This window comes from Peromyscus californicus, unplaced genomic scaffold (assembly GCF_007827085.1).
Source record: "Peromyscus californicus insignis strain IS unplaced genomic scaffold, ASM782708v3 Scaffold_8__1_contigs__length_139910024, whole genome shotgun sequence".
NCBI classification, from domain to species: Eukaryota; Metazoa; Chordata; class Mammalia; order Rodentia; family Cricetidae; genus Peromyscus; species Peromyscus californicus.
Genome location: NW_026294606.1, coordinates 107,808,343 through 107,830,017, shown reverse-complemented (window position 1 = coordinate 107,830,017; position 21,675 = coordinate 107,808,343).

The window sequence follows — 21,675 nt, the reverse complement described above, 5'->3', positions numbered from 1 at the left end:
AGGCCAGAGGAGGGCATTAGATCCCCTGGAATTGTAGTTACAGAAGGTTTTAAGCAACCATGTGGGTACTGAGAACTGATCCCAGGTCCTCTGCAAGAGCTGAAAGCATTCTCAACTGCTGATCCATCTCTCCAGGCCCCAAAATGCCAAAATATTTTCATTACTGGCCTCATGGTGTGATTCTTTATCCTGAAGGTGAAGATTCCTCTGTTCTACCTTTTTCAAAATCTTCTAACTCTGAAGTCAGACTAGCAAAAAGTCACTATTAAACCAAAAAAAAAAAAAAAAAAGATGTTGGCTGGTATGCTCATGTTAGGATTAATTTTATGCTAAGCACAGTCTGTATGGACATAGACGATCTGGAAGGAGACCTTAAGCCTGTTGACTGCCGTCCTGAATTAAAGGAATGTGCTGAAAGCTGAAGTTCCCAAACATACTGCTTTGGGTCTCTGCCTGGCTCCTCTGAGACATCACAGTGTGCTTGTGGACCACACTTGCCAGGACAGCAAGTCCTTCTATCAAGCCCCAAATATCACGCAGAGGATACACCAAGGTGATGGCTTGGGGAAGGAGCACACTGAATATGCTTTGAGGACCTCATAGGAACAACTGCTGCTTAGTGGGAGGCTACCTGCCCAGTTAGAGAGAAGGAGGCATTGGGGAGAGCTCAGACCTGTCTGCCTTCCTTCAGGCTGACTTGTTCACTCATATTGTAATAGTGGAACACACATTGATCTCCAGCACCAATCTCTATTTTTGCCCCTTTCAGAGACTTGCTGTTAGACATTCCCAACACACCCCCATGGTTGGGCATGGCCACGCATGCTTGGTGGGACACTTAGTCATTTCTGCCTAGTCGTTTCCAGGTCAAAGTTCCTGCAGGACCCATGACTCCGTGGCCACATGGTTGCGTAAAGCGTGCAGCACAACCATATGATCTATGCGCATGCGTGGAATAGCCATGTGGGCCTGTGTGCACAGGTGTGGCTCAGCCTTTATAAGATGGTGCCATGTTCCCCCGGCCCCCTTCACACACGTGTCTTTCCACAGGCCTGTTTACATCTATCCCTCTCTCCTCATCTTAATGAAACTCTTGTCAGCGGATTCTGTCATGTTTCATGACTTTTCCTCACAGGGTAAGAGCACCACTAAAAACCAACACTTGCACTTAGTGTTCCTGTCTGGAAGGGGAATTCTACTTTCCTTCTTTCTGCTCCTTTAGAGACAGTGGCCCTTGCTATGCCCAGATCGTGCGGACCCCCAAAAGACAACCACAGAGATGGAATCCCGCATGTAAAAGCAAAGAGCCTTTATTTAAAGCTCCAGTGCTTGGTCCCTGTCTGTTGGACACAGCAGTGAGAGCAGAGAGCCCTGAGCTCAGGTGGGGCAGAGTTTTTATCACAGCAGAGGTTGGGGTAGGGGATTTTCAGAGTCCAGGACCTTGATTGGCTGACAATTGTCTAGGGGTATCAGTAAAACAAAAAATAGGTACGTACTAGACTCAAGGACATCTGGCCATCTTATCTAATGGTTGGAATGTTTGGGATGTCAGGTACTTCCTTACCCCTGGGTGGATCCCTGGATGGTATCAGCGTAAAGCTTTTCCTGTATCTGGGTGTTGCCTGCCAGTAAACCTGTCACAGAAGCTGTGTCAAAGCCCCTAAGCCTGTCATGGCAGGTGTGGTCAAGCTGTTTTGGGGCCCCTCCACAGCCCTAGGGGCCTTGGAAGATGCTGAGCTAGAAGGTCCTGCCAGATGCCACCAGGAATAAGAAGTCAAAAATTATTTGTGTTAATAAATATACCCTGTAAACATAAAACACTATGTTGTATGTTAAGTTTTAGGAGAAGTGACCACACAATTATCTCTGCAGCTGCTGTTGATAGCTCCCACGTGATCATAGGAAGCCGAAGAAGGAAGATGATCACAAAGGAGCTTCACCAGAAGAGAAGTTCCTCAGTCAGAGAGCAGCGACTTCCTACCTCTCCCTGTTTTCCTGAGGCTTTTCAGGACTTCACAGAGACTCTCTGAGCACACAAAGCTGGTAGCTTTTCCCACTCAGACCAGATCCCAGCTACCCCTCTGGAGTTCACAACATCAGCAGGGAGGCATATTTGCATAACAAATGACCACACATCCAGCAGTTTAAATCAAGGCCCATTTGTTAGCTGATGATTTTGCAGGCAGAAGGTGTGAAGTTGGGCTGTTCAAAGCTGCCCTGTATCCTCTCCTGCTATAACCATATCCAACTCAAGTTGCCTGCCACAAAATCCACCTTCCACCTAACATTCCTGCTGCCTAGCTATTCGATCAGACAATAATCTAGGTACTCCTGTGAAGGGATTGTGCAGATATAAAGTACTAAGTCAACTGACCTAAAAATCAGCCGCTGGGGCTGGGAACACAGCTCAGTAAGGAGAGCAGTTTCCCTGCCAATGGGAAGAGCAGAGTTCTGATCTCCAGTACCCGAGTGTAGTACCAGTGCATGTGCCTATCATCTCAATGCTGGGGAGGAGGAGACAGAGGGATCCCTGGGTTGCTAGCCAACTAGTCTACCTGAAACACTGACCTCCAAGCTTAGTAACACACACTGTTTGAAAGAAACAGGTTGAGGATTGAGGAAAATTTGTGACATCAACCTTTGCCTCCTTACACACATGCACATGTTCACACATGTACACATACATACTACACCACCCCCGGAGGTTTGAGGATGCGGGAGACCCTAGAAAGGAAATGCAGAGGACCTGAAGTTGCTCGGGGCGGCCCCCATTGTCTGCCAGCCAGGAAACAGACTCCAGTCCTCTACTGATAAGGGGAGGTGTAGGGGGGAATCCCATCAGCACCCTAACCGAACATGAAAGCAGGTCATCCCTCTCCCGCGCCCAGATCTCCCAGAAAATAAGCACACTCAGCTCCCTGGCCTCCAACTTGGGATCTCAGAAGAATCCAGCCCAACTAACTGTGTGACTTCTGCCTGCAAAACCACAAGCTAACAAATGGGCCTTGCTTGAAGCTGCTGGATGTGTGGTCATTTGTTATGCAAACATGCCTCCCTGCCAACATTGTCCTCATTGTGCTAAGCCGGGCACCCCAACAAGAGCCCCATGCTGTCTACATCTTTCCAAGATGCCACCTCAGAGATCAAAAGTTACCTACCCCCAGTGTTTCAGACAGGAAACCCGATACTTCCCACCTGGCAGCATGCCAGATAAGCCACAGGAAAGGGCATGACCTGCCTGTGTCATGGCATCCCTGTTGGCAGAGACAGCAGAGCAGCAAGCAGGACCCACTAACACATCAAGGAAAGCCGTGGGGCAGGGTCTCTAAAACCCCACTTCGATTTTTTTTTTTTTTCCAGGCATCTGGGGGTGGAAAGAAGACAACCGAGTCTGTGCTTGGAATCCAAAGCCGACTATTTCCATGCCTTCAAAAGGCAAAATCATCTGAGCCCTCACAAGGGGAAGAAAAGAGAAGATGGAGGGAACTCAGGGGCTCACTGGCGAGGCAACCACAAAGAGGAGGGTGGGGACTGGGGGGCTGGGGTGGCCAGCAGCACCGATCCACCGCCAGAATGTTAAAATGTTCTCCCCACAGACCCAGCAATCACCAGCGCTCCACACCCGACAATTTGAGATTTAGACATATTCAAGTTTCCTAAGCCTCAAATTAGCCCTTGTAAGAGCTTATCTTCTTTCCCCCCAATTGACTTTAATCAAGTGCCTCCGAAGCTGGGAAATATTTTAAGTTAATCAGGCCCTTAATGCCGGCGCCTGGGGAATGCCAGGCAGCCGCCTGCTCTTCTAGCTTGCTACACTGTGCCTGTCTGTCCCCCAGTTCTCTACCCCACCCCACACCCCAACACACTGCTTTTGAAATGCTGGGCAAACTTGTCTCACAAACGAATGAGAGATGGAGAGGAAGAATGGAGTAATTAACATGACACTTTACAGCAAAATCGTAAAATGGTTTCCCGACAATGGTAGGCCAAGTGCTCCGTCTTGCAAAAAAACCTTTGTAATAATAATAATTTTTAAAATGGTATTTTAAAAAAAACGTGCTTAAGAGTGCAGTGAACAGTTAGCGCTGCCTTACGGGAATTCACAGCAAGGTGACCTCATTTCCAAAGAGCCAATGGCAAACAAGATGGCAGATACTGGAACAGCAATGCTTACCATATAAGCAATGCTGTTTTGCATATGTAAATCATTTACTTCTCCCAACAGTCTTTTACCACCAAAGCAATCACTGTACCCATTTTATGGATGAAAGGATGGGCTAGAAAGGCTGAGCAACTCATCCCAAACAAATCTTTCTGACTCGTCCTCTTCCACTGAGGAATTCCATGCAAGATGTTTCCCACACACGTGGTAGTCAGAGATCTACCATGATCACAAAACACTGGGGCCAAGACCACAGGCACTCTAGAGGGAGCAAATCAAGGTCAATGTCACACCTGTGCCTTAAGTCCCGTGCCCCAGGAGCTGACCTTGAGAATGTGTGTGCAAGAGCTTTATTGAATAAGAGAGAAAGGAAGCTGGTGAATGGGAGAAGGGTGAGAAATGGGAAGAAAAGGAGCCAAGGCAGGGGCCAGGAGAAACTGTACCCAGAGTGTGTGCATCCTATCTCTATGTGCAGGTTCCCCAGCATGAAGAAGCTGGGGGCTGCAGGCTGACCAGAGCAGTGAGAGTCGCAGCCCTCCTGGCTCTCTGCTCCTAGGGGAAAGGACTCCACAGGTTTTAACAGATGGAGCTGTGAGATGTGCACATAGAATTCACAAGCAGGATTTGGGGAAATTCCAGCAGTGACTACTATAGTCCATTTAAATCCTGATGCTTCTGTATAACTTCAAATAAGTCACTTAACTTTGCTAAGTCACAAGATTGGCTTCTATGGAATAAAAATCTCCTTAGGGCTAGCAAAATGTCTCAGGGGGTGAAGGCGCTCACAGCTAAGCCCAACCATCTGCATATTCCCACATCCCACTAGAAGACAAATAACTCCCATAGACCTCTGACCTCCATATGTGTGCTCTAGCATGCACCTGCCCACACATATATACACATACAAGTAAAGAAATAAATGTAATTTAAAATCTTTAATAATGACTCCTAATAATTCTTCCCTCATAGAATTATCATGAGGATTCAGTTAAATAATTTGTGGGTCTTTGGCTCAAAGTTGACACAGTATCCCAGGATGTGGGTCACCCAAAATGCCCAAAAAAAATCCCCAAAAGCCACAGCAAGACACACACAAACACAGGCACACATACACAGAGCAACCATCATGAGTAACTCACAAAGACTTACGAATGCTCTTTGCAGGCCTCAAGTCCCTTCCTGCTCCCATCAACGGGAAGGCTGTTTTAAACTACCTTTGAGCTGTGACCATGCAGGCAGAAGTATGCCTCCCCCACCCCTACAACTTACCCACTTCAAGCCTGAAAAAAGGTTAGCATTAACAATTTAGCACTACCCTATAAGCAATCAGCTTTTAGAGCTGCATGGCCAGAGTCTGGCCCCCAGTACTGTTCAGTTGCAACGCAGAGGATGCGATTTGGAAAGTTTGCAGGGAGGGCCCCATCTGAAAAGAGAAGTATGAGGAGAACAAGAAGGTCCAGGGTTGGCACCCGCCAAGCTCGCTAATCTAGCACCATTGTTTTACTTCTTTAATTAAGTGTCTCTGCTCCACTCCCAGCTCACCTTCCCCAAAAACTAGGCTATATTGAGCAGATACGTAAAAGCCGGCAATTAAATTGTCTTATCAAATTTTCGCAGCTTATTAAGTTGTTCAATTGCACGGGAAATGATTAGTGTCTGTAAATAGAGAGCGAAGGCATCAGCCCAGGAGGCTGCAGATTGGCGCAGGGGGAACTAAAGGCAGGTCCCCTGGAAAGGGAGGCGGGGGCTCAGGCAGGCAGGCTGAACCTGGAGCAGTGCCCACCCAGCCCTCAGAGAGCTCAGCTGGCCTTTCTGCTTGAGCATCCAGGTGGTCAGAGAGACAGAATGACAACCACCCTCCTGAGAGAGCCTGGGACTTGAAGCCCAGGCAGTGGGTCCAAGTTTAAAGCTCCACCATTTGCCAGCCAGAGGTATTCTAGAAAGCCCTGAGTCTATGTCTCTTGACCAAGGCTAAGCCAGGGCCTGCCTTCTGGGTCCTAACTAAAGCTTGCACCACGTCTTATGCAAGGGGTGAGGTTCCCAGGAAGAGTTCCTGAGATACAGAACTCAGCTGCATCTAAGTTCATCTTCCTCTAGAGAGTAATAGGCAGACTGCTGTACCGATGGACCCTGCACAAGAACCCCTTCCTCCCCGTCTGGGATGATAACGAAAAATAGGCCAATGATAAAGAATGAGCTGTAGACACAGGGCCTCTGAATCAAGGGCCTGACAGTGAGGGGCCGTGCCCTGCCAGAGGAGAGCATTCCTGTGGTGTTATGGAATCGTCTTTCCCACTACAGACATGAAAGGAAAAAGTCTAGTGTGTCTTGCTTCCTGAAATGTCTCATTTAGATTATCTGTGTGTTGTCCCACCAGCTCCTCTCAAACAAAAGAAAAATGTCCTCAAATTGCCACGGTTTGAATAAAAACCCCAGTCATGTGTTGACCTCGGTATGAACTTGGACTACCAGCATTGCTTTGCCTGAGAATCAGGCTTCTCCTCTGGGGTGGTTTAAAATGTAAACCTCGTTACTGGCTTTGTCTGGGTTCTCTGCACAGAAAACAGTGGCAGTACCTTCTGTAGAGCTGTAGGAGTGGGATCATGCTTAGGAACCCAAGAAAAGCAGAAACTCCCAGAATAGACTTTTCCTGGACAGTAGGTATGCTAGTGTAGTTGGTCTTTTTTTTTTTTACTCTTTTGGGGGCCCACCACCCAGGTCCCAAATAAATACATGGAGACTTATTCTTACTTACGAATGCCCGGCTTTAGCCTGGCTTGTTTCTAGCCAGCTTTTCTAATTTAAATTATCCCCTTTCGGGGCTGGAGAGATGGCTCAGCTGTTAAGAGCACTGGCTGCTCTTCCAGAGGTCCTGAGTTCAATTCCCAGCAACCACATGGTGACTCACAATGAGATCTGGTGACGTCTGGTTCTCTCTTCTGGCCTGCAGGCATGCAGGCAGAACACTGTATATATAATAAATAAATCTTCTAAAAACATTATCCCCTTTCTCTTTCACTATGTTTTGCCTCTGGACTTTTTACCTTTCTTTACTCTATTCATCTTTCTTTTCTTCTTACTCAGTGGCTGGCTGTATGGCTAGGTGGCTGGCCCCTGGCATCTTTCTCTCCTTCTCCTTTCCTCACTCCTTGCTCTTCCCTAGATTTCTTCTATTTATTCTCCTGCTTGGTAGTCCCACCTATCCCTTTCTCCCACCTAGGTATTGGCTGTTCAGCTCTTTATTAGACCAATCAGTTGTTTTAGACAGGCAAAGTAACACAGCTTTACAGAGTTAAACAAATGCAACATAAAAGAATGGAATGCATCTTTGCATCATTAAACAAATATTCCACGGCATAAATGAATGTAACACATGTTAAACTAATGTTCCACAACATGCTGGAGAGTCAGACTTGGCTTCTGTCTAGTGAGAGGCCATCCTCTTGAGGCAGTACCAGTCCTATCAAAGCCAACCACTGATGAACCCATGTATCAACTCTGGAAAGAACTGAACCATCATGCAGATTTGAACACATTTCTCCATCACTTTGGGAACTGTGACAGTCACAACAGCTACAGGCAGCCATCCTCATGCCCCTCACAGGTAAGCCAGGCAGCTCTCATCACTCCATGTAGTCTTAGAAGAAACTTCCCAGCTCGTAAACTATACTGCCATGTGATTCATTGTTCGAATACTGAGCAAGTCTCAGTGGGCTTCGCTGACTTGTTCAAGGTTACAAAAGCACTTCTAACAGCCCAGGAGTAGAACTCATGGTTTCTAATGCTGAATCCATTCTTTTGCATCATTTCAAAATGCTTTGGGGAAAGACCTGTGTAAACTCACAAACCCTGGACCACCATTACCTCTGAGGTGGAAATTTAGGAACAGACTGGCACATGTATTGGTGTAGTTATTAAGGCCACTCCATGTAATTAAAAGGAAGATTTATTTAGTGGGTAACTTAAAAATGAAGGGATAGGTAGGTCGCGGGGTCTGGGGAAGGTGTATCGCAGTCCAGTGGTGTTCTCTGGAGCTCTGCTCGGTCAACCTCCACCGTCTAGGGTCCAGGAACAGAGAGTGTGCTGGCCCATCCAGATCTCAGGTCTCTTGGCGCCTCCCTTGGCCCCGCCTTGTAGGCGTGACAGTTGCTGAAGCCTCAATGGGGGTTGGAACTTCCAGATCAAAGCTGGAATGGCTACCCACTACATCCATGTATGCTAGAGAACACAAGACTGGGTGTTTCTGCTCTGTGCTCTTTTACTACCTTCCTGTGTGCCAAGCCTCCTTCTCAGCCTTTAAAAGTAAGACACTGTTGCTTATATTTAGGTAAAGCTTTTATGCTTTGCTAACACCTCCCTCCCACCGTTTTCCCCTTTTATAGCCCAGACACACATCAGTGACTGACTCTGGGGACAAAGGAACAAGGAAAGTTGAGCTTTCTTCTAAACATAGACGCATTAACAATATGAACATTTTCTACTTTCTGATGGATCAGCCGTGTGTATTCTACAATCAGCTATGTTAGGAATATGAATGGATTTGATTGAACATATGACATACTTGATTACTGAAACACCAGAACTCCACACTGGTGTTGACTGGTCACCAAGAGCATTGTCTTATTTACTGAAAGGGATGGAGAGAGGAGCATTGGACCCTGGAGATGTTTGCTCAGCCATGGAACAGTGAATTAGGCTGAGGAGAGACCATATCCCACAAAGACAATACGTGAGTGTCAAGGTAACAACTAACATGAGCTCTGGCTTTTTGGAGCACTGTCTTCCTTCTCAGCCATTCACATGTGTCCCAGCAAGTAGGAATTCCCAGGCTTGCATCTCAGGTCCCTACATTCACTGTTCATGTGACTCCATGCAAGCTGCTTCATTGCCTTCTGAGTCCCAGCTTCTTCCCCTAGACCCTGGGAAGTGTCCTGCCCACCTCCCAGGTTTCTAGAGACACCAGTGGTTTCGCTCAGAATAAAAGCAACTGCCTGAGATGCTTCAACACATTATGTGTCTTTGGTCCTCCAACAGACATACAAGACAGAGCTGCAGATGAAGACGTGTGATGAGGGACGTGCAGAGAGCAAAGTTTTTCGAATGTGTGGCCACTCCAGAGTTTCTTAGTAAATCCCCTCTCTTCCTGAAACTGGATGGAGTTGGGTTTCTGTCACTTGCCTCCATGTAATTCTAACAATGAGTCTTTGCTTTGTGTCTTCACCTGACATCTGCTTCTGCTCTGTGTCTCAACTCAGCTGCTCCATGTCCCCCTTCTGGTGGCTGGCACCAGGCCCTCTTCCATGCTGGCAGGCCAACGTCTCCCGATCCAGAATCCCTAGCAGCATCTCCAGAGCTGCTGGGTGGAACTCCTTGATGCTTGACACACAGCCCAGCTGCCAAGTGACTCAATGACCTGTGGAGCTGTGCTGGAGAAAGGGAGCGTGCAGAATATGTGTGCATTTAAATGCAAGGACAAAGAAGTAAGCAGCGTGAAGAACCAGGAGACAGATTCTAGGGTCTCTCTGTCCTAGCTAATGAAATCAGTCATGGTTTAAAATTTCTGTCCTCACACATCCACACCCTATACTTCCAGTCTCTTCTGCGATGCCAAGTCTGAAAAGCTGCCAGGTCCTCCCTTGGGTGACCTTCCTTCTTAAACTAAAGGTGCCAACAGTATGCTTGCTGTCTCAGCCTGGCATAGCTGCAGAGACACAGTGTGAGGCCCATGGACCGTACACTCAAGCCCTGCCCACCCCAGTCCTTTAAGATTGCAGGTAACAGAGGGACTATGGAAGCACGTATTCTCTTCCGACCGATCAGATTGGGATTGGATGGAGATGAAAGGCCTGTGAAGGTAACCGTGTAGTGTGGGGAAGTGGCCTTGGCTGTCAAACAGATGATCTTGGAGGCGTTGTGATTTGTCTAAACTATTTGCCAACATGACTTCCATTTCAAAACAGTGTTGGCAGAAACCCAGTGTCTTGGCTTGCAAGGAGCTGGGAACATCTGCCAGTTCAATTCTCCTTAAAAGGAGATTTCTTCCTCAAACATGACCCAGGTGCTCCCAGGAGAACAACACACAGCCTTGAGCTCTAGAGGAGTTTGGTGTTCGACTCACACATCACAAACCATTTTCTCCACACATTCTTTGGAAACTTAGGTGTATAAACTTCCTGCCCTATCAGGATCAGCTTCCAGTGGTGTTTCCAAGTCAGCTAATGTGGGGAGTACCAGAGTGAGGAGCTCCTAGGGGGGTGAGGTACAACATCAGAGTTTCTCCAGCAAGGGAGAAGGAGAGAAGGGAAGACAGGATGAACAGCAAGGGGAGGGGAAGGAGAGTGAACTGCATCCCTGTGGCTTCATCAAGTTAGGCTTGAATTAAAACCAGCAAGAATGTGGCCTCTGAAACCTCTCCACCAGGGTGTTCTATTCCTTCCCTTGCTGTGTGACCATGTGTGCATGACTCAATTTCTCTGAACTAGAGTTTCCTTACCAGTAAAAAGTGGCCACAAAAGTGGCTTCACTTCTTCTGACTGCTATGGGCCACGTAAGGCATGGTGTTCACAGTTGTACCCAGCAAACAAAATACACGCAGCCCAATCTAGACATGTCCATCACCAGATGTCCATCACCTTACCTTCCACAAGGTAAGGTAAGGTAAAACCCAAACAAGAAGGTGGTGATACCTACGGCGTGATCTCTCTCATGATGCCTGCAGACAGCCTTCGAGTGCATATGCTAACTTGAGCCTCAGGTAACAGTCTACCTTGACCTACAAAGCAGACATGAACAAGGCAGAAAGGTATAGCATCAACATTTCACCTCCCTGTGTGGAAGAAATAAGTCATCAGAATATTTCTTAAATATAAGCAAATATCTGAATTGGTCAACTTTACCATTGGGGATCATTAAGTCTGTCCTGGGTTTGCCTTGGACTTGAGGTTTTTTGTTTGTTTGTGTGTTTGTTTGAACACTTTTTTCATTTATTTTACATGCTGACTACAGTTTCCCCTCCTTCCTTTCCTCCTGTTCCTCTCTCCCACCTCCCCACCTCCCATCCACACCCTGTCCCATTCACTCCTCTTCTGTCTCCATTCAGAAAGGACCAGGCCTCCTAAGGGCTTGAACATAGCATGGCACATCAAGTTGAGACAGGACTGAGCTCCTCCCCTGCATCAAAGCCGGGCAAGGTTCCCAAAAGCCACCTAAACACCAGGAATAGGTTCTGATGGTTGGTTACACTGCAGCGCTCGTGGCTGGCTGGCACCTGCAGCGCCCACGGTGGCCATGCTGATGGAGGGGAGTGCTGGAGGAGAGTGCTAGAGGAGAGTGCTGGAGGAGAGTGCTGGATGTATCCGTGATGGGAAGAATCACGAGCCATGGTTACCTTTCTAGAGCTTGAGAGAGAGAGAGAGAGAGAGAGAGAGAGAGAGAGAGAGAGAGAGAGAGACGAGCGAGAGCCCACATGTGTGGGGGGAGAGTATGGAAGCAGAGAGTGCAGAAAAGAAGAGAACGCACAGAGGGCATGCCCACTTTTTAGGCTGGGATGCTGTCGCAGGCTGGTGATATAATTAAGGACATAATCCTTACACTGATCTCACTGCTAGGAGCCTTACAGATTGACCAAGCTACACACAACTGTCACACTCATGTAGAGGGGCTAGGTTGGTCCCATGCAGGCTCCCTAACTGTCTGACAGAGGGCTGATCTCCAAAATATATAAAGAACTCAAGAAATTAGACATCAAAATACCAAATAATACAATTTTAAAAATGGGGTACAGATCTAAACAGAGAATTCTAAACAGAAGAATCTCAAATGGCCAAAATACACTTAAAGAATTGTTTAATGTTCTTAGTCATCAGGGAAATCAAAATCAAATGACTCTAAGATACCATCTTACACCTGTCAGAATGGCTAAGATCAAAAATATTGATGACAGCTTATGTTGGAGAGGATGTGGAGTAAGGGGAATCCTCCTCCACTGTTGGTGGGAGCACAAACTTGTACAGCCACTTTGGAAATCAATATGGTGGTTTCTCAGAAAATTGGGAATCAATCAACCTCAAGACCCAACTATACCAATCTTGAGCATATACTCAAAGGATGCTCAAATCATGCCACAGGGACACCTGCTCAACTATGTTCATAGCATTATTCATAACAGTCAGAACCTGGAAACAACCTAGATGCCCTTCAAGCAAAGAATGGATAAGGAAAATGTGGTACTTTTACACAATGGAGTATTACTCAGCTGTAAAAAACAATGATCTCATGAAACTTGTAGGCAAATGGATGGAACTAGTAAAAAATCATTCTGAGTGAGGTAACCAGAACCCAGAAAGACAAACATGGCATATACTCACTCATAAGTAGATATTAGAAGTAAAGTATAGAATAACCAACCTACAACCCACAGCCCCAGAGAGTCTAGATAACAAGGAGGGCCCAAAGAGGGATGCATGGATTTCCCTGGGAAGGGGAAGTAGAAGAGATCTCCTAGGTAAACTGGGGGCAGGAATAGGGGAGTGGGGGGAATGGAAACTTGAAAGAGCAGCTTGGGCAGGCTGGGCACAGGAGGCAGGTTGGGGGTGGGATGGAGGGGGAGAGTAATGAAAGAGACATCTTGATGGTGGGGGGGGGGGGTGACATTTCAGTGTTAGGGAGAAACCTGGTACCAGAGAAACTCCCAGGAATCCACAAGGATGACCTCAGCTAAGACCTCTAGCAACAGTGGAGAGGGTGCCTAAACTGACCATCTACTGTAATCAGATAGGTGACTACCCTAATTGTCACCAGGGAGCCTTTTTTCAGTAACTGATGGAAGCAGATGCAGAGATCCACAGCCAAGCACTGGCCAAGCTTGGGGAGTCCAGCTGAAGAAAGGGAGGAGGGATTGTACAAGCCAACTGGGTCAAGGCCATGGTGAGAGAACCCACAGAGACAGCTGACCTGAGCTCATAGGAGCTCATGGACTCTGGACTTGAGTTTTCTACAGATAGGGTCCACATCTGCGTAATACAGCATTTGAAATTAAGACTTTTTTGCTATTAAAAGGAAAAGCAACACATTTCAAAATATTCACCCTCAATAATAACACCCCTAGATTTATGCCTTCCAGAGCCACCAGAAGTCACCAGAGGCAAAGCTGCCCCAAGATTGCTGAGGTCTCAGCAGGTTGAGACCATATGGGTAGAAATATAGCTAAAGAAACCCAGGTCTTCACGGAAGAGAGGGCAGGAAGATTATAAGAGCCAGAAACCAGGGAAGATCAGAGTCCTGAGGACTTGATGGGACCCCTGCACTCATAAACTCACCTGTGGCTTCCTATGTAAGACCTACACAAGACTTATTTAGTTATCATTCCAGCATGGAGCGGGAAGTTCTCATGAGTTCCCACCCTTAGTTGAGGAGCTATATTAGCAATGGTTTCTGGGAGAGGAAGAGTCAGTTTTCTGGGAGAGTGTTAAGTCACATCAGCAGGTGGCTGCATACCCATTAGTATATGAGCAGCATAAACTGGACTAGGTGAGTAATTTAAAAAAGGGGGGAGGGACTGGGCGTTGATGGCACATGCCCTTAATCCCAGCACTTGGGAGGCACAAGCAGGAGGATCTCTGTGAGTTTGAGGCCAGCCTGGGCTACAGAGTGATTTCCAGGAAACGCTCCAAAGCTACACAGAGAAACCCTGTCTCAAAAAACAACAACAACAACAAAAGAACACAAAGTTGTAAAGCTGTGGGGGAGGAGCTATAAGGAGATGGGGGAGGACTGAGATGAATATGATCAAAATACAGTGAACACATATATAATTCTGAAAGAATTAATAAAAATAATGGTTTTTGTTTCTCGTTTTTTTGCAGAAATCTGGATCTCATCAGGTATAGTCCACTTGCCTACAATCCTAGCACTCTGAAGGCCATCAGGATTGAAAGAGTTCAAAGCCACCCTGGGCTACATAGCCAGACACTGCCTGGGACAGGGAAGGGAGGAGAAGAAAGCAGAAAATGAGGAAGAGGAAGGACAGAGAAGAGGGAAGGAGAGGGGAGGAAAAAGTAAAAGAAAAGAAAAATAAGGAAATAAAAGTCTCACTTTTGACTCACATGTTGACAATAAACACCGTGATCATGACGTGGCTCTGCTTCATTTTGGTTTTCATTCCTTTCCCATACAGAAACCACTGCTTTCAACTGCAAAGCCAAACTGGAGGTCCTGGACTGTAACCTTTGGTATTTAAAGGTTTGTGATAGGAACAGCAGAGCTAAGGTGAGGAGCAAGAAGGACCCCTCTCCCCTGAGGAAACTGTTTACCCATCAGACCCAACTGGGACAGCTGTCACTTGGGTCATCCAAGGTAGACAGTGAGAGTCAGTCTCTACCTTGCTTCAGAAAGGAAATGGAAATGCCCACAGAGGCCTGGTGCCTGCTCACCAGCTGCACAGTCTTCCTTTCAAATCAGAAAAGCAGACATCCGAGTCTTCGATAGGACTGACAGAAAACCCACTCACTCCAGGTGCCAGCTGACCCAGGGGGACTCCCTTAGCACCGCTCTCATCCTGTGATAGCCTGGAAGATGCTTTTAGTAGGGATCCAGGAATGAAGGGTTAGTTTCGCTACTTAATTTCTTATTTCTTTAAAAGGATTTTCAGTACCTTGACATTATTTTTCCTCAATATTTTTGTGCCAGAATTGTGTGATTGTGTGTGCTTGTTGCATGCGTGCGTGTGTGTGTGTGTGTGTGTGTGTGTGTGTGTGTGTGTGTGTGTGTGTAACAGTATCTAATTTCCCCTAGAAGGGAATTCATTGGCAAGGTCCAGGTGTTTCAAAGATTCAAAAGCAAAGCCAGAGGCTGGAGAGTTGGCTCAGCAATTAAGAGCACTTAACTGCTAGTACCTGAGATTGGTTCCAAGCACCCAAGTCCTTAGGCTCACCTATAACTCCAGTTCCAAAGGATACAACACCTTCTTGTGGTCTCTTGGGGCACTTGCATTCATGTTCATATACCCACACACAGATACAGGAATATGTATGTAATTAAAAAGTAAATAAAATCTAAAAAGAAAAAAGTGAGCCAAACTATTAGGAAGAACCATTCCTGGGAATATGGACTCCTAGGATTGCCACACCTGATTTATCATTCTAGAGTAGTTCACAGCTTTACACGACTGCCCCCTCCTTCAACTTTGAGCAAATGATTGACAGAGCCTCCCAACCACATCAAATGAAGAGGAGGCGATTCCATTTCCCTGAAGGGGAAATCACATTAATGTTTTGACAATTTATCATTTATGTGTCCTTTTCATGTAAGAAAAGTAGTCAAACATAGCTTTTAGTCAAAATCTCAAGTGGCAGAGGAAGTTGGGCATCCTGTGGAATTAACAGCAGAGGAAGGTATGTGTGTGTGGGGGGTGGGGGGGTCCTTCCTTCTTTTCCTTTTTATCTCATTCCATCTTAAGGCTGCTTCTTTCAGCACTGAGAGCTGATAGCTGCAGGTCAGCAATCATTTCTAGTGACTTTTAAGTTATAAAGCATGGTGGCATTAACTGCACTTTCGCAAATTACCTCCTCATATAAATAAACCTGGCGTACATTCCAGGGTGTCAACGCCCACTGTGGACACTCAGAGTGACTCTGAGAATTGTGGCAAGTCTTGGCTTAAGGCAATGTGTTGAGATGGACCATATTTAACGATGCATTTTGAGTTTAGAAGTCACTGTCAACGAGCTGCGATTTCCAGGGCCACTTCTGGAGTGACAACAATGTACCTCCTTCCCTAGACTCACCTCCCGCAGGATCCTTGGCTGAACCTGGGGAAGGTGTTTGTCCTGCCTCAAAGAAAGCAGACAGCACCCCTAGCTACCAAGAAACCCCAGACCTCCCTACAGTGCAAGAGACCCTCTACATAAGATGTGGCAAAACAAATTCCCCCTCCCCCATGCCCTGCCTTCCCCTTCACATCCAGCCCCACCACACACACACACACACACACACACACACACACACACACACACACACACACACACACACCCTAATAGGAAGGGAGCACACTGGTAGTCAGGGTCCTCACCTCTGGGTTCTTGACTCGTGTGTTATGTGTCCCAGCAACTTTCCTGGCCCTCCTGGGGTCTGACCATAAGGACAAGAGGAAAGAAAGAAAGAAGTAAACCCCTAATTAGAAAATAAAGAAAAAAGTTAGAAAATAGAAACTGACTCCAAACTTACAACCCAGAAATAATCCTTATCATTAGCGTTGGCATTCTCAAGCCCTTCCCCTGCTTACCCTTATGGAGACTCCTGCACAGGTGTGTTCATCCATGCTGCTTTCAATACATTTCGGTGGAGGGAAAAAGAGGAATAAATAACTAAATGTATGTGCATGATTAGAGTCAAATGATATACATACTTTTGTATTCTGCCCTTTTCACTTCACCTAGTTACTGTGATTCCCTGTGTCAATCTAATCTTCAAAAATAATCGTTTAATCCCAGCAAGCCGGAGGCCAAGGCAAGAAGATCATGAGTTCAAATCTAGCCTGGGCATGTAAGACTGTGTCCCAAACACTAATCATCACCATTTAGTTTTAATTAGAAGTGAAATAAGACCCTGATGATATAGTTGCTGTGTTCAAAACAGTGTTCTGTTCAGATTATACCACTGATGACAACCCTGACTACAAGTGTTATATTTTCCATTTCCTGCTCATAGATTCAGCCTACATGGGTGTATATGTTATAGTCACACACACACACACACACACACACACACACACACACACACACACTACACATACAGTACACCCATACTACATACACATTACACACATACTACACACATACACTATACACACCACACACACTATACACACATACTACACTCACACGCACTGCATACACTACTCAAATGCTACATACATACTATGTAGACACACATACTGCATACACTACACACATACTACACACACTATACACATAATACACACACTGCATACACTATGTAAATGCTACATACATACTACATACATACATACTGCAGGTACTACACACATACTACACACACACAATTTTGTCCTCCCATTATTTTTTTAACAGTTTTGGTTAATGTAAAACTGAACAGAAAAATGCATAGATTTCTATATACTTCATGGGGTTATTTTTCTTATAACTTAAATATTGTTTTAAAATGCTTATCTTGGTGACAAACTGAAATTGTATTAGACAGTAGTACTCCATCCTTCCTCAGAGGGATCAGATGAGAATGTTGGGTTGCCTCTGGTGTTTCCTGTGATGAGCAATACTGGGAAGAGCGTCTTTCCAGATCAAACTTCATGCTTGTCTCTAATGTTTCTAGAAATCTCTGGGCAATTCACTAAAACGTTGGCTCAGTTTTATGTTAAACTTAAAAAAGTCATTGCCTCCACCTCAGCCTCCTTGGTGAATACTGAGATTCTGTTGAATAAAGCAAGTAACACTGTTTAGTGGTGTGCTCCCCAGGATGGGAAACTCACTACCACTTGAGGTGGGCCATGCCACTCTTGGACAACTCAAACTTCTGAAGGTCTTTCCTTATGTCAAAGCAGAAGATGCCATCAGGTCACAGCTAGGGATGTGCAAAACTGGCTGATTCATTTCCCACAGGCTCTTTAAACAGCTTCAAGCATCTGTGTACTGTCACATGAATCCTAAATGGTCTTATAATAAAAACCCAGAGCCAGATATTGGGGTAAATCCTGAAAGATCAGAGAGACAAAGGAACAAGCCACTAGAGAAACTTCTCACCACTACTGAATCCTCAGGCTGAAAGGGAGGCGAGATCCTGTCTCCAGGAGTACTCAGACTGAATGCCTCTGAGTCCTCAGCCAAAGGGGTCTCTAGTTCCTGTCTCTTCACGCCTTATATGCCTTTCTCCACCCAGCCATATCACTTCCTGTCTCAACCTTCCTAGTGCTGGGATTAATAGCATGTGTGCTTCCCAAATACTGGAGTTAAAGGTGTGTGCCACCACTGCCTGGCTCTGTGTCTGTCCTAGACTGGATCAATCTCATGTAGCCCAGTGTGGCCTTGAACTCATGGAGATCCAGATGGGTCTCTGACTCCCAAGTGCTAGGATTAAAGGTGTCTGCCACCACTGCCTGACCTCTATGCTTAATCTAGTGGCTGACTCTGTCCTCTGATCTTCAGGCAAATTCTATTAGGGTACAACAAAATATCATCACAGTGTACTCCCTCTGTCCACAAGCTAATGAACTCTGGGCATTTGTGTTGCCATGGAAACCCAGTTGTTTGGTCTCTCCTCCCTCATACCCCCAACTATCTGCATCCCTCTTCGAGGAGGACCTCTCATTCTCTCCAGCTCACAAGCATTTAGGAAAACGTCTGGTGGCCCCTCCCTAGGGAAATTTGTCACAGGTTAAGCCCGGCCACCACCTTTATTAATAAAACTATTGCTTATTCTATTAATGTGCACAGTGTGTGTGCATGCATGAGGGGTGTGTGTGTGTGTAGTAGGTGCATGTACATGGTATTGCATATGCCTGTGGAGGCGAGACATCAACTTCAAGTATCATTTCTCCTGTGACAACATCCAACCTGTGTTTTAAAATAAGGTCTCTCACCGGAACCCAGGGCTTGCCAATTTGGCTAGGCTGTCTAGCCAGGAAGGCCCAGAGGTCTGCCTTTCTCCCTAGTGCTAGAATTACAAATGTGCCCCATCACACCCAGCTTTTTACAATAGCAGAGAAGGCAAGCACTTTACTGACAGAGGCACCACACCAGCCCTCATCACAGGTTCCCAGTTCTCTACCCTGCACCATCTCTCACTGGCTGGGTGACATTGGTCACATGCCCGATCCTCTCTGAGCCACCAGTGTTATAGAAAGCACTAAGACAACAGTGCACACACACAGCACACACAGGGACCAGAGTGGCTCTGCACTGGGAGCTATGTGTGTACTCTACCTTGTCCAGTCTTGAGTTCTGCACATGGAGAGTTCTCAGGCCGTCTCTGAGGCAAGACTGGTGGGTGATCCTACCTGCTTCCCTAGTTTCCAAAGCACCCACAGATGCTAAGCGTGTGGTGAAGAGAGGACCAGGAGGGCTGGTGCACTGGGACTTTGCATTTGAAGCTCTGCATTATCCCTGTTAGGGACATGGGTACATAAGTATGTACACGTATACACACACACACACACACACACACACACACACACACACACACACACACACTTTCTCCAGAAGAGAGCTCCCAGGCCTAATGTGATGGTTAATTTTGTCAACTTGACAGGACCTAGATCACTCTGGAAACAAGCCTTGGACATGTGTATGACGGGTTATCGAGAATAGACTGACTGAGATGGGGAGACCTACCCTGAATGTGGGTGACATCATTTCCTGAGCTGGAGTTCCAGACTGAGGGAAAGGCAGGGGAGCTAAGGCACCAGTGCTCAGCTTCCTGCCTCCTGACTGTGGGTGCAATGTGGCCCCACACTCCTGCTCCGCGACTTCTTCACCGGGATGGCCTGTACTCTCCAACTGTGATCCAAACAAACCCTTCCTGTGCTCGCTTTGGCAGCACATATACTAAAAGTGGAACAAAGCAACCCTTCCTTCCCCAAGTTGCTTTCATCAGGCATTTTGTCATAGCAACAAGGAAGTAGTCAGTACAACCAGGATCTCAAGCTCCAGGGTCACCTCTGAGAACAAAACAAACAAAAGCTTCAGAACAAAAGCCAAGCCAAGAACAGAGGTCTCTGCCTAGCTTCCCAAACTAAACGGTAATTCTGCCGCTGAAACTCAGTCAGAAGTGAATATGTTTGTAAAATTGGAGGAAAATCGTGTGGTAAGATGAATGAAACCCTGGGGCTCCTACCGATTCCCATTGCAATCCAGCCTCATTTGACACCAGCTCTAAGAGATCCTGGAGGGAGAACTGGAGGGCGGGAGCTTAGGTGATGTCAGGGACAAGCATGTCAGAAGAGATGGTGGCTGCTTTCCTTCATGGAATCGGAGTAGCTGGGCAGAGCGCAGGGAAACCGGGATAAAGGGGTTGAGATTCTTTCCCGGCTGTTCAGCGTTGGTTTTCCGTTTCCCTCCCTGTTTTGATGCAGTTGCTACGGCTTCCTAATTTGTTATGATCTGTGCTCCAATGGGGTCACCCAACACCAAGACAGGATACGTGTTGCAGGTCTGCCAGTGCCAGGCATCTTCCTTCTGGGGAGATGGGCACACCCTTCCTTGCTCCTTGGCTTAACCAATTCAGCAACCAGAGTTGCTGAAACCAAGAGCTTGGGAGTCTTCCACTGCTGGCAGATCGCCTACCCAGCACAGCGTATCGTCAGTCCTGCTGCTTTGACCTCTGGAACCCTTCCCCTGCCTCACTTCCTTGGTTTGTCTGATAGTCCTACCCACAATTTCTCTCCCCAAGAGATGGCCGCCTCTGTGTACCATGGACTGCACTAATTATATTCCAATCATGGTGCTTCCTCCTACAAGCAGCTCCACATTCCTCACATTGCAGATGAACAAACTCGGCTATGTTGTGGGGTGTGAATTGACCACTAACTTGCTCCCGCTTTGGGAAGTTTTCTGTCTGATCTGGGTCCGTTTCCCCACTTGTCCAAGATCAGAAGGCTATAAAACAACTGAGACAGTATCTAATACCAGAATTACTGGACCCCAAATCCCAAGGCCCTAACTCCTAGACAAACTGAGGGAGAGATGTATTCCGGCAATGTTCTCTAAAGTAGGCCATTATGGAATGTTCCAGAGACCCTGTAGTAGTGCCAGTATTTTATAGCTGGCACTTTTATCATATGGAAAAGTGCCACTGGCGGGCTCATGTTGTGGGTTTTATGTTTGGAAGTGGGGAGGTTTAAGAATACCGATCAAATGGACTAGTGAGAAGTCCAGGAGGAAACGGTTGAAGAATCTGTGAGATCTAGCAGAGAGAGGCAAGACCACTGGAGAGAAGGAAGCAGACAACAGAACTGTTTGCCCCCCTTAAAGGGGCCCCATGTGGAAGAGGCAGCACACCCCTCTTCTGCCCCTAAAACCTAGATCTGAGTTTCCGGGAGGCAGCTGCCAAGGGCACTCGGAAAATAACTCCTAGGCCTGCGCTCTAGAGGGAGGGAGGAGCCTGCGCAGCCTCAGAGTGCAATACCCAGATTGCAAAGGTGCTTTCCGCCTACTCAGCCCATTTTGCTTAGCCATCCTGAGCCACAGCTTCCTTTCTGTGACATGGGAGGGAGAATGAACCTACATCTGAGGATGACGGTGAGAACGGAAGATGCCCACAGCGTGATTATTGCAGCACTGTCTCAAATAACCAGCCGCGGCTGTCATCGCTGTCGCCATTTTAAATCTGTACAGGGAGAGAGGTGTAGACGTGCACATGCCACAGCACACACACGTAGAGGACAGAAAATGACCTTGAACATCCATCCCTGCCTTCATCCTTGTCTGAAGCCAGGTCTCTCTTTGCTGTTCTCTGACTCATGCACCAGAATAGCTGTCCAGGAAG